This window comes from Oncorhynchus tshawytscha, linkage group LG07 (assembly GCF_018296145.1).
Source record: "Oncorhynchus tshawytscha isolate Ot180627B linkage group LG07, Otsh_v2.0, whole genome shotgun sequence".
Classification (NCBI taxonomy): Eukaryota; Metazoa; Chordata; class Actinopteri; order Salmoniformes; family Salmonidae; genus Oncorhynchus; species Oncorhynchus tshawytscha.
The window spans coordinates 34,011,375-34,025,866 of record NC_056435.1 but is presented as its reverse complement, the minus strand read 5'-3'; the positions used below and the strand labels follow the sequence as shown (position 1 = coordinate 34,025,866).

At 46.7% G+C, this 14,492-nt stretch overlaps 1 protein-coding gene across 2 annotated transcripts in view; it reads left to right on the top strand.

Annotated features, from left to right (window-relative positions):
• Positions 1–2,450: 2,450 nt before the first annotated feature.
• Positions 2,451–14,492, top strand: part of LOC112254422 (protein kinase C delta type-like) — a 38,044-nt gene continuing 26,002 nt past the window's right edge. For both annotated transcript variants that reach the window (XM_042324336.1, XM_042324335.1), the window contains exon 1: positions 2,451–2,598. The gene's annotated coding sequence lies outside the window, so the exon portion shown is untranslated. The remainder of the gene's footprint in view (positions 2,599–14,492) is intronic.

Here is a 14,492-nt window from a genome sequence, read left to right as displayed (position 1 = left end):
TCTGTGTGTGTGTGTGTGTGTGTGTGTGTGTGTGTGTGTGTGTGTGTGTGTGTGTGTGTGTGTGTGTGTGTGTGTGTGTGTGTGTGTGTGTGTGTGTGTGTGTGTGTGTGTGCATGTGTGTGTGTGTCTGACCTCTGCCAAAAACATGTTTTCCTGGAAAGAAAGTTACAGACGCAGCCTTGAATTCTGTGGCCTATTTATGAACTTTACTGGGTTTTATTTTCAACATATAAACATTGGCTAAAAATCCATTGGAACATTTAGAGGACTGAATCTTGTTGATACTGTTTGTTACAAAAAAAAAACATCAACCTGAATGTTATTCTTTGGAGGCATGTCTCCAAGCAGTGAAAAGGACAAATGTGGTAAAAATAGATTCTCAAGGGCAGACAAATCACAGGAGCCCGTCCTCCCCAAATGAGGTGCCACTGGCCACCTGTGGCAGACATTTAGATGACTGCATCTTCGGTACCATTGTTGATACTGTTTGTTACAACAATAGAAACCTGTATGTCTTCTTCGAGGCATGTCTCCAAGCAGTGAAAAGGACATATGTGGTAAAACTAGATCCTCAAGGGCATTGTACTGTGCTGGTAAATGTACAATCTCTCTATCTCCAATTGATTGTACAATGTACATGCATACAGTACCAGTGAAAACTTTGGACACACCTACTCATTCTAGGGTTTTTCTTTATTTTTACTACTTTCTACATTGTAGAATAATAGTGAAGACATCAAAACTATAAAATAATACATCATGTAGTAACCTAACACTGTACGCCTATGTAGATATTCCATTAAAATTCAGCCGTTTCCAGCTACAATAGTCATTTACAACATTAACAATGTCTACACTGTATTTCTGATCAATTTAATGTTATTTTAATGGACAAAAAAACGTCATTGTCTTTCAAAAACAGGGACATTTCTAAGTGACCCCAAACCTTTGAACGGTAGTGTATATATTATATTTGAGATTCTTCAAAGTAGCCAACAGCTTTGAACACTCTTAGTATTCTCTCAACCAGAATCACCTGGAATGCGTTTACAAGAGTCTTGAAGGAGTTCCAACATATACTGAGCACTTGTTGACTGCTTTTCAGGTCAGGTAATTGTGGAGGCCAGCTCATCTGATGCAGCACTCCATCACTCTCCTTCTTGGTCAAATAGCCCTTACACAGTCTGGAGGTGTGTTGGGTCATTGTCCTGTTGAAAAACAAATGACAGTCCCACTAAGCCCAAACCGGATGGGATGGCGTATCGCTGCAGAATGGGGTGGCAGCCATGCTGGTTAAGTGTGCCTTGAATTCTAAATAAATCAGTGACAGTGTCATCAGCAATGCACTGCAATGCAATGCATACAATGCACACCATCACACCTCCTCCTCCATGCTTCACGATGGGAACCACACATGCGAAGATCATCCGTTCACCTACTCTGTGTCTCACAAAGACAGAGCGGTTCGAACCAAAAAATCTAAAATTTTGGACTCACCAAGCAATTCTCTTCTTATTATTGGTGTCCTTTAGTTGTGGTTTCTTTGCAGCAATTTGACCATGAAGGCCTGATTCACGCAGTCTCCACTGAACAGTTGATGTTGAGATGTGTCTGTTACGGAAACTCTGTGAAGCATTTATTTGGGCATCAATTTCTGAGGCAGGTAACTCTAATGAACTTATCCTCTGCAGCAGACGTAACTCTGGGTCTTCCTTTCCGGTGGCGGCCCTCATGAGAGCCAGTTTCATCATAGTGCTTGATGGTTTTTGCGAATGCACTTGAAGAAACTTCCAAAGTTTGTGGGTGTGTGATATGGAGGTTGGAGACATATTTATTTTGACAATATAAATAACAACTTCTATAAACAACGGCAACACTGCCATGTTGCACTGAGTCTTTCTGTTGGAAAACCACATTAATGTTCGACTTTCGGATGTTGCAGATGCACCTCCCCCGACTTCACTCCTCGACTTTCGTCTACAGTCGGTTGCTTTCGCCTCACCACTCAAACGAAATCTCTCTCTCTCTCTCTCTCTCTCTCTCTCTCTCTCTCTCTCTCTCTCTCTCTCTCTCTCTCTCTCTCTCTCTCTCTCTCTCTCTCTCTCTCTCTCTCTCTCTCTCTCTCTCTCTCTCTCTCTCTCTCTCTCTCTCTCTCTCTCTCTCTCTCTCTCTCTCTCTCTCTCTCTCTCTCTCTCTCTCTCTCTCTCTCTCTCTCTCTCTCTCTCTCTCTCTCTCTCTCTCTCTCTCTCTCTCTCTCTCTCTCTCTCTCTCTCTCTCTCTCTCTCTCTCTCTCTCTCTCTCTCTCTCTCTCTCTCTCTCTCTCTCTCTCTCTCTCTCTCTCTCTCTCTCTCTCTCTCTCTCTCTCTCTCTCTCTCTCTCTCTCTCTCTCTCTCTCTCTCTCTCTCTCTCTCTCTCTCTCTCTCTCTCTCTCTCTCTCTCTCTCTTGGGAATGCACCTGCCCGACGTCACCAATGACAAGTCTGCGAGTGAGCGAACGGTCGAATGTTTCCTCAAACACACTCTAGATGTCCAGTGTAAGATACCTGTCAGTCTAGGTGCCGAGCACAAGGGAAAGCAAACTTGATCAGGAACACGAAGGTAAGTCGACTCCCTAACTTTTAAATCATTGCAACAGTATTGGAGGAAATCTTCAATAGTTGACAGAATTAAGATACTTGACAAATCAGACCGTATAACTGCACATTGACAGCACCAGGGGAGGACTTACTTTCGATATTCGCGCACGTGCATTATATATATATATTTTTAACTAATTTTAGTGTATTTTAAAGTTTGAGTGAGACTTTGACACTACCGCGTCTGCTGATTGTTGAAAATGAGCAAGTTGGCTACAAAATAATCACTGCGGTAAAGTGTTCTGTAACCTATGCGCGCTTCAAAGCACAAAAACCGTTGCGAGAACCCTCCATCTCTGTTGATGTAGGTAACCTATGTTCTGTAGGAATCCTTACACAAACTTTTCTCGATTGCTCTTGGTAGATTAACTGTCTGTCAAATGTTTTTGGTTAGTCATTTAATACGCATTACTCACGCTCAGTTTCTGTGAGAATGAAGTTGAGCAAAAATAAACATCAAGCAATTTATTCTTGTCTAGTGTATTTCTTTCCATGGGTCTTGATGCTATCATGGTATTTAGAATGGATTGTTATTTGTGCGGAGGGATCTTGCTCATTTCAGCCACCGCCAGTCCTTAATGTGTGATATTTATTTCACTTAAATTTATCTCCACACATACCACAATATTCGAATTATATATTACCATGTTTGCCACAGATATGAGTCACTCCTGTTTGCTAGTGCCACTTGTGATCTAGGAATGCTGCACCACAAGTCCACAACCCCAAATTGTGTAATTTGTTGTCCATGGTGCCAATCACCACATAGTACAGTACGTTTATACAGTATGTGATCTATAAATTAAAGATTTGTAGACACTGGCCCAGTTGTTTTTCAACATGTGTATGTGCTGCCTACTGAGAGGAAATTTGCAGAAAGATGGTCAACTAATTATTTTGGTGAGGTTGAATTCCTTGTACTCAGTGGTGTCTGGAGAAATTAAGATACTAAAATGTTTCCCAAACAGCACGCCAGGTGAAGGAAAGGTGCCCTGTGTGAAAAATGATTTGAGAAACAGTGACATGTACTCTGAAAGACCTAAAAGGCTAAATCCCATATTGGGCCAACTTAAGATGTATTGTGCAGGTAGATTAATATTAGGCATACTATTGAAATTGATAAATGAGGCCGTCACCTGAGTCAGAAATTCACAAGTTTCAGATATTTCTTTTTTTTTCTTGACAACAACATTGGATGTTTTAAGTCCACAACAATGGGGTCTGGGAAAAGTCCACTTTTGAGGTCTGGGAAAAATCTAAGAAATTAGGATTTGTGAGCGTAGTTACCCTTTAATTCAAGTGGCAGCCACCTAGCACTGTTTGGTTAGCGGTGTTTCTGTAGTGTACATGAGATGGAGTTTGCAAAACAGATGGCCACTGGGTTGATGCAAGGTATCATGATATCATTCTACCAGGTAGGCATAGGCTACTTTGTAGCTAGTTAACGTTTAATTGAGAAGGTTTCTGGGAAAGCCTTTCCATCTACGGGTCAAAAGACAGTACGGCCTGTCATTAGCATCACTATATTTTCCCTGTTCCTTAATTGTATGAAACCTGGATGTTTTACTTTATATTATGAGGCATGTCTTACTGTCATATCTGCTATGCTCTTTTAGTGAGAGATGTAACGACAATATTTGAAAACGGTGATTAGTAAATCCAATGAGAGCTCGCCAGAGGAGAAGCCAGTGAGATGATGTTGTTGTATCGCGTCACCCAGAATGTGTAGACTCTCGAGCTGGAGCAATGACTGCTACTAGTATGCCTTTGTGTAATTTGTGCCGTAGTGTCAAATCGTTACAGCTCTGACAAACTCTTTACACACAATGTTATTCAATTCCAAATGTATTGGCTAGATATTTAAACTCTGCGAGACAGCGTGGGTTCCAGAATCCTCAAGACCCCGTGAAGAATGTTGTGGTGTGTGACCCTCCCCCCTGTCTGTGCCACATCATTTAGAGAGTACAGGAAAGAAGTTCCTTCATTGATACCTAACCTGACCGTTTTTGTACTTGACCATACTACTTCATTGCCTTGCCAATGACTTGTTTGGCAAGACAACAAGTCGACTAAGGCAGAAACAGTGTGTCACCCAGGCTACATATTTTGTCAGATACAGTTTTTCATTATCTCTTTGACAGGCCACAATAGCACAGTAAAGGTAATCCTATACACAGTAGGAGACAAGAGAGGTGTGTCTACTTGCTACTACCGTTGTGACAGCTGCTCAGTGAAGAGCTCCCAAACAATGAAGCACAACAAATATGGCCAGCTACCCTCTATGGATCTGCTAGAGCACAATGTGTGAGCTTGTACATGTGATTTATAAGTAGGTTTAATTGACTCTGCTTTGATTCTCTCTCTCAAATTATTAAGCTGAGGCTAAAGACTACTAATAACACTCTACACTAGCATAGCCAATAAGGCAAATTCTTTTTAAGAGGGTGAGTCATCTTTTTGAAGCGCAACTATCTTTTTGTCCTTAATCTCTGGAAGGAGAGAGATGGTGGTAGAGCAGAGGTTCCTAAACTTTTTTCGCCAGTAATGAACCCACCATGTAAAAAAGTGATACAATCAACGGCAATGTTAACTTTTTTAATTGAGACGATGACAGTCTATTAGTAATCCGTTGGCCAGTACTTTTGACTATTTCAATCTGAAGGAAGTATGGTATGAAGTGACTGAAATGCATCAGAAAGGTATTGGGAAGTTCAGAAGATCATTCAGGCAATCATTTTGTATGATCTTCTGTGTGGAAAAGGACGTAATCATTTAATGACGATCTTTCCCCCCCACTCTGATTTAGTTAGTGTCTGGTCTTGTCCACCTTGTTATAATGAGTCGTGCGCAGCTTGTGGGCATTGTATGACAGACTGTGTGTTTTATAATCCTGTTTGCCACCCTAACACAGACCTTTTGTTGTCTGCTCTGTTGTGGTTTAGGCCACATGGCAATGATGTATTATTTATTCATTTTGACCAGAACTGCTCCCAGGCATGGCTCTCAGCACATCACACACAGCGAGAGTGAGTGGAAGAGAAACACGGGTAATTGGGCTGAATCTACAACACGCTCCCGTACTCCATTATTTATCCCAGCAGTTAGAGAGGTGATGAGTTAGCTTCTTTTTTTCCTTTTTTACACGTTCTGCTACTTATAGTGACACTCTCGAAACACGTTCTCTCTGTCACCCACCTTGGATGACAGCAGTCTAGTAGCACCCAATGTTGCCTTCTTACGTCATTTAGCATCTCTCTCAGCACCATGCTTGTCTCCATCCCACCCTGTGGTGTACTGTTTGTCGGTCTACCTCAGTCCCCACTGTGCTCTCTGTTGTCTGGCAATTGCACGAGGCTGTCTGCGGCTTGTGGTAATCAAGACCGTGTCGACTGTGAGCAAAGCAGAAATGGAAACCTTAATGCAGAGAGAGAGGCGCCTACACGACCACACGCACTAATGAGCAGCATTCCTGTTATACTGAGTGTGAATGAGCAGGTTTAAGGCATGCAGCAGGAACTAGATTTTAATATTTTTTACATTAAATGCATTATGTGGGTGGAATGCTGTAACAACACAGAATAGAACAAATAATAAAAGTCCCATGATGGTAGTGACTTCCCATTACTCCTTATTTTATTAACCATTTATTCCCATTCATTTCCTTTTAATAAAATATTTATTTATTTGACTTTATTTCATTATAAATAATCTGCTACCTATGCTGTCTGACAAAATCACTATTTTAGTAGTTATTTCAAGTAAATAAGGCATACTTTTATCAATCACTTAGATAATGTATTTTCAGCTAGAGATACCTCGCAAGTGACTGCTTTCTATCCCTCTCGTGCGTTCTCTCTTCTTTCAGTTAACGGGGTCTCCGTGTCTGCTCAACACAGGTCAGACGAGTAAGCGGACGTGCAATGGATTATGGTCATTGTAGTTAGTTTCGCACTGGAAATGTGGTAATTATGTAGAATGTTGGCTTGTTGGAAACTTCAACTCCCTACTACATAGCACAGCTTGATCTGATTTATCTCTTCAGAAACGGAGCATCGAGTTCACAGAGGGGGAAAAAAACAGAATGAAATGTAATTCAAATAATTGAACCTACGTCGGTCAATTAGTTGTTTAAAAACCGAAAAATTACCATTTGAACCCATAGCCACAGGCAAAAAGCTTAAGGCCGTCGCTCAAAAATTATAATGGCAACAATTTAGTGTAACCCTTTATGTATTACAAGGACATTGTGTACGTGTTTGTATTGATTTGAGAGTCGGGTAAGTACGGTGGGGAAAGTGAATGCGAAAGCACTCCATGACCACAGACACGCTGCTCTGACCTTGAACTTGTTATTCCACCCCTCTCCCTCTGACTTTCTCTGTCTGTCTGGTTGGAATGTCTCATTGACCTGTGTGTGTTGGTGTCTGCCCATGTGCGCTCTAGGCTGTGTCTGCTGTCATGACCTCTGTCAGTGTGTGTGGTGTAGGTAGAGTGATGCATTATCATCTGATGGATGGGAAAGGAAGGTTTTCATTTACTCAGTATAGTCTCTACTGTAGAATACTTCCTCACACTCAAAGTTGTAAGGGGTGTTAAAGTGATATGCAAAACTGTGGAAATGGGTTTACATATTATATTACAGAGTGTGTTATAAAATAGGTCCAGATAGAATCAAAAGCCCAAAATGCTAGTAACACTATCAAATCTAGTCCAATCAAATCATTTTAATACTTTCTTGCCACAGCAGTAGTCACCATTAAAGAGAGCATGTCATGGTAGTTTTTATTTATTTTGTTTGTCAAAGCTTAGGTGAAAGTGGAACACTTTAGGGAATGGTCATATTCCAAGTTGATCACAAACGTGTCCTTAAATATTCACTAATCATTGTAACCCCCTCCCTAAACGGGAAGCCTGGGGAAGTCCAATGCACAAAATCAGCTGAAAAAAATGGTGGGAACCTGGTCTAAATCGGTGGCGCCTCGCAACACATCAAACCAATCAAATGCCTTGTTTGGGCGGAGGAGCTCAATAGATTAGTGTCGTAGGTGCAATTGTGCATGAGTATGGCTGTGAAATCGCAAAGACCCCATCAAAATATGTTGACGTAGACTATACCTTGTTTGTGGTGAACCGTACGACTGTAACAGGAGCAAACATAACCTTTTGCAAAGTAAATCTTCTTTATTGCGACTTGACTACACACAGGCTTTAGAAGAGATAATGGGACCTGTCACGCTGAGTGATGGGTTTTCAAAAGCAGAATGTGACTCCTGTCGCAATCTTCTACTCATATTAAAGTATATACAGTGCTTTCGGGAAAGTATTCAGAACCCTAGACATTTTCCACGTTGTGTTACATTACAGCCTTATTCTAAAATGGATTCAATTGGTTGTTTCCCTCATCAATCTACACACAATATCCCATAATGACAGCAAAAACAAGTTTTTAGAAATTTTAACAAATGTATAAACAATTCAAAATAAATATAAAATGTACATAAGTATCCAGACCCTCTACTCAGTACTTTGTTGAAGCACCTTTGGCAGCAATTACAGCCTCAAGTTTTTTGGGTATGACGCTAAGTTTGGCACATCTGTATTTGGGGAGTTTCTCACATTCCTCTCTGCAGATCCTCTCAAGGTCTGTCAGGTTGGATGGGGAGTGTCGCTACACAGCTATTTTTAGGTCTCTCAAGAGATGTTCAATCGGGTTCAAATCCGGGCTCTGGCTGGGCCACTCAAGGACATTCAGAGACTTGTCCCGAAGCCTCTCCTGCGTTGTCTTGGCTATGTGCTTAGGGTCGCTGTCCTACTGGAAGGTGAACCTCCTGAACACTCTGAAGCAGGTTTTCATCAAGTATCTCTCTGTACTTTGCTCCGTTCATCTTGCCCTCGACCCTGACTAGTCTCCCAGTCCCTGCAGCTGAAGAACATCTCCATAGCATGATGCTGGTATCACCATGCTTCACTGTCATTTTAAAAATATTGTTTACATTTAACCTTTATTTAACTAGGCAAGTCAGTTAAGAACAAATTCTTATTTACAATGAAGGCCTACCCTGGACGACGCTGGGCCAATTGTGTGCCGCCCTATGGGACTCCCAATCAGAGCCGGATGTGATGCAGCCTGGATTCGAACCAGGGACTGTAGGGACGCCTCTTGCACTGAGATGCATTGCCTTAGACCGCTGCGCCTCTCGGGAGCCCAACCACCCTAGGGATGGTTCCATCAGACCAGAGAATCTTGTTTCTCATGGTCAGAGTCCAAGCAGGCTGTCATGTGCCTTTTTACTGAGGAGTGGCTTCCGTCTGGCCACTCTACCATAAAGGCCTGAGTGGTGGAATGCTGCAGAGATGGTTGTCCTTCTGGAAGGTTCTCCCAACTCCACAAAGGAACTCTGGAGCTCTGTCAGAGTTACCATCAGGTTCTTGGTCACCTCCCTGACCAAGGCCCTTCTCCCCCGGTTGCTCAGTTTGGCCAACGGCCAGCTCTAAGAAGAGTCTTGGTGGTTCCTAACTGCTTCCATTTAAAATGATGGAGGTCACTGTGTTCTTGGGGACCCTTAATGCTGAAAAAATTGGGACCCTTCCCCATATGTGTCTCGACACAATCCTGTCTCGGATCTCTATGGACAATTACTTTGACCTAATGGCATGGTTTTTGCTCTGACATGCACTGCCAACTGTGGGACCTTATAGACAGGGGTCTGTCTTCCCAAATTATGTCCAATCAATTGAATTTACCACAGGTGGACTCCAATCAAGTTGTAGAAACATCTCAAGGATGATCAATGGAAACAGGATGCACCTGAGCTAAGTTTCAAGTCTCATAGCAAAGGGTCTGAATACTTATGTAAATAAAGTATTTCTGTTTATTTCTAATAGATTTGGGGGGAAAAAACAGTTTTTGCTTTGTAATTATGGGGTATTGTGTGTAGATTGATGATGTAACGATCTGAGTGTAGTGGGTGAGGAGTCAGGCGCAGGAAGCAGAGAGTTCAGGGGAGTGCTATTTTAATGCACAGAGAAACGGCAAACATAAGCCAACCCTCACGAAAACACAGGGAGTACTGAACAAACAAATGCCCCAAACAGGGGGACTTAAACTGTCCAGAAAAAACCCACAAAATGGGAAAACACAAAACCCATAGATGTGCACACAAGTACACCAAACAGACGGTCACAATAATTAATCCCGCACAAGGAACCATGCGGGCCGGCTGACTAATAAAGCCTTACTACTAACTACCTAACTCAAAACAGGTGCACTCAATAAACACATAAGGTGGGGGAGGAAATAATCAGTGGCAGCTAGTAGGCCGGCGACGACGACCGCCAAGCGCCACCCGAACGGGAAGGGGAGTGTCCTTCGGTCGGAGTCGTGACAGTACCCCCCCTTGACGCGTGGCTCCCGCAGCGCGCTGACACCGGCCTCGAGGTCGACCCGGAGGACGAGGCGCAGGGCGATCCGGATGGAGGCGATGGAAATCCCTCAACATTGACGGATCCAAAATGTCCCTGGTGGGTACCCAGCACCTCTCCTCCGGACCGTACCCCTCCCAGTCCACGAGGTACTGCAGGCCCCTCACCCGGCGTCTCAAGTCCAGAATGGCCCGTATCATATACACCGGGGACCCCTCGATGTCCAGAGGGGGAGGAGGGACCTCCAGCACCTCACCGTCCTGTAGGGGACCAGCTACCACCGGCCTGAGGAGAGACACATGAAACGAGGGGTTAATACGATAATAGGAAGGGAGTTGTAATCGATAACACACCTCGTTTATTCTCCTCAGGACTTTGAACGGCCCTACACACTGCGGCCCAAGCTACCAGCAGGGCACGCGGAGGGGCAGGTTTCGGGTCGAGAGCCAGACCCTGTCCCCTGGTACAAACACGGGGGCCTCAATGCGGTGGCGGTCAGCACTCCTCTTCTGCCGTCCACTAGCCTGTTGAAGGGATTCCTGGACGGCCCTCCAGGTCTCTTTGGAGCGCTGCACCCATTCCTCCACCGCAGGAGCCTCGGTCTGGCTCGGATGCCACGGTGCCAGGACCGGCTGGTACCCCAACACACACTGAAAGGGGGACACATTAGTAGAGGAGTGGCGTAGTGAGTTCTGGGCCATTTCAGCCCAGGGGATGTATCTCGCCCACTCCCCTGGCCGGTCCTGGCAGTACGACCGCAGAAACCTACCCACCTCCTGGTTTACTCTCTCCACCTGCCCATTACTTTCGGGGTGATAACTGGAGGTCAGGCTGACCGAGACCCCCAGACGCTCCATGAATGCCCTCCATACTCGGGACGTGAACTGGGGGCCCCGATCAGAAACGATGTCCTCCGGCACCCCGTAGTGCCGGAAGACGTGGGTGAATAATGCCTCCGCAGTCTGTAGGGCTGTTGGGATACCGGGCAACGGGAGGAGACGGCAGGACTTAGAGAACCGATCCACAATCACCAGAACCGTGGTGTTGCCCTGAGACGGGGGAAGGTCGGTCAGGAAATCTACGGATAGATGTGACCATGGCCGTTGTGGAACGGGGAGGGGTTGTAACTTCCCTCTAGGAAGGTGCCTAGGAGCCTTACTCTGGGCGCATACCGAACAGGAGGAGACATAAACCTTAACGTCCCTAGCCAAGGTAGGCCACCAATACCTCCCCCGAAGGCTCCCCACTGTCCTCCTCACCCCAGGGTGACCCGAGGAGGGTAGGAAGTGAGCCCACCGAATCAGTTGGTCCCGAACACCAAGCGGCACATACCTCCGCCCCGCCGGACACTGAGGAGGCGCGGGTTCAGCCCGTAACGCCCGCTCAATGTCCGAGTCCACCTCCCATACCACCGGTGCCATCAGCTTTGAGGCCGGAAGGATGGGAGTAGGTTCGGTGGACCTATCCTCCGTGTCGTAAAGGCGGGACAGTGCGTCCGCCTTCACGTTCTGGGAGCCCGGTCTATATGATAAAGTGAACCGGAATCGAGTGAAAAACATGGCCCACCTTGCCTGCCGCGGGTTCAGTCTCCTAGCTGCCCGAATATACTCCAGATTTTGGTGGTCGGTCCAGATGAGAAAGGGGTGCTTAGCCCCCTCAAGCCAGTGTCTCCACACCTTCAGAGCCCTGACCACCGCTAACAACTCCCGGTCCCCCACATCATAGTTACGCTCCGCTGGGCTGAGCTTACTCGAGAAGAAAGCGCAGGAGCGGAGTTTTGGTGGCATACCCGAGCGCTGTGATAGCATGGCACCCACCCCAGCCTCGGACGCGTCCACCTCCACTATGAATGCTAGAGAGGGGTCCGGATGCGCCAACACGGGTGCATCCGTGAACAGCGCCTTCAACTTGTTGAAAGCTCTGTCCGCCTCTGCTGACCACCGCAACTGCACCGGGCCCCCCTTCAGCAGTGAGGTAATTGAAGCCGCTACCTGGCCAAAACCCCGTATAAACCTCCGGTAGTAGTTGGCAAAACCCAAAAACCGCTGCACCTCTTTTACCGTGGTCGGAGTCGGCCAATTACACACGGCCTTACTGCGGTCACCCTTCATCTCCACCCCCGAGGTGGAAATGCGATAACCCAGAAAGGAGACGGCTCGTTTGGAGAACACACACTTCTCAGCCTTGACGTATAGGTCATGCTCCAGCAGTCTACCAAGCACCTTGCGTACCAGAGACACATGCGCGGCGTGAGTGGCTGAGTAGATCAGAATGTCATCAATATAAACAACCACTCCCTGCCCGTGCAAGTCCCTGAGAATATCATCTACAAAGGATTGAAAAATGTCTGGAGCATTTTTAACCCATACGGCATGACGCAGTACTCATAGTGGCCCGATGTGGTACTAAATGCGGTTTTCCACTCGTCTCCCTTCCGAATACGCACCAGGCTATACGCGCTCCTGAGATCCAATTTTGTGAAGAACTGCGCTCCCTGAAAGGATTCCACTGCCGTAGCAATGAGAGGTAGTGGGTAGCTGAACCCCACTGTGATGGCATTTAGACCTCTATAATCAATACACGGACGCAATCCTCCCTCCTTTTTCTTCACAAAAAAGAAACTCGAGGAAACGGGTGAAATGGAGGACCGAATGTACCCCTGTCCCATAGACTCCGTGATATATGTCTCCATAGCCAACGTCTCCTCTTGGGACAATGGGTACACGTGACTCTTGGGAAGCGCAGCGTTTACCTGGAGATCTATCGCACAATCCCTTCCCGGTCGATGTGGTGGTAATTTAGTCGCCTTCTTTTTACTAAAAGCGATTGCCAAATCTGCATACTAGGGGGGAATGCACACTGTGGGATCCTGGTCTGGACTTTCCACCGAGGTGGCACCGACGGAAACTCCCAGACACCTTCCAGAACACTCCTCTGACCACCCCTGGAGAACCCCCTGTCTCCACAAAATTTTAGGATTGTGCCGGGCCAGCCAGGGAATCCCTAACACCACTGGAAACGCAGGCGAACCAATAATATAGAGACTGATACGCTCCCTATGATTCCCCTGCGTTACCATGTCCAGTGGGATCGTGGTCTCCCTGACCACCCCTGACCCTAATGGCCGGCTATCTAGGGAGTGCACGAGAAAGGGAGAATCTATCGGCACAAGCGGAACACCTAATTTAATATATCCATAAAGTTCCCAGCTGTGCCTGAATCGACTAGCGCCCTATGCTGGGAAGAGGGGAAAAATTTAAGAAACAAAATCAAGACAAACATGTGACCAACAGGGGGTTCTGGGTGAGTTTGGTGCTGACTCACCTGGGGTGATCGAGAAATGTTCCGCCTGCCATCTCGACTCCCAGACGGACCCCCCCAGCACCGATCGGCCGTGTGTCCTCTCCGACCACAGTTGGTGCAGAGGGAGCCTCCTCCTCCGGTACCCCTCGGCAAAGCCCCTCCCAACTCCATCGGAACAGGTGGAGGTGCTGGGTGGTGGAACACACAGGACCCTCTCCGAACGCCCGCGGGCAGCCAGCAGATTGTCCAGTCGGAAGGACATGTCAATTAGCTCATCCAAGGAAAGAGCGGTGTCCCGACACGCTAGCTCCCGGCGGACGTCCTCCCGGAGACTACACCGGTAGTGGTCGATAAGGGCCCTGTCGTTCCACCCGGATCCTGCTGCCAAGGTACGGAACTCCAACGCGTAATCCTGGGCGCTCCTCTTCTCCTGCCGGAGATGGAATAGTCGTTCTCCCGCCGCTCGGCCATCTGGAGGATGGTCAAACACGGCACGGAAGTGGCGAGAAAACTCGGGGTAGTGCTCCTTAGCTGAGTCTGGGCCATTCCAAACTGCGTTTGCCCACTCCAGAGCACAACCCGTGATGCAGGAGATGAGGACATTCACCCTCTCCGCTCCCGAGGGAGTAGGTCTGACGGTGGCCAGGTATAGTTCTAGCTGGAGTAAAAACCCCTGGCACCCTGCTGCCGCTCCATCATAGACCCTCGGGAGCGTAAGACGGAGGGTGCTGGAGTCGGGAGATGGGGAGTCCTGAGGAGGGGGGGCCGAAGGTGGAGAGAGGAGACCGCTTCTCTCCCATCGGTCCATTCTCTCCATCACCAGATCCATCGCCGATCCGATGGAGAACGGTGGTGTGATGTAGAACCCTCTCTTCCATCGATGGGAGGGGAGTGGCTGTTGCTCCTGCTGACTCCATTCCAAGGTGCGGGATTCTGTAACGATCTGAGTGTAGTGAAACATAAGCCAACCCTCACAAAAACACAGGGCGTACTGAACAAACAAATGCCCCAAACAGGGGGACTTAAACTGTAGACGTGCACACAAGTACACCAAACAGACTGTCACAATAATTAATCCCGCACAAGGAACCATGCGGGCCGGCTGACTAATAAAGCCTTACTACTAACTAC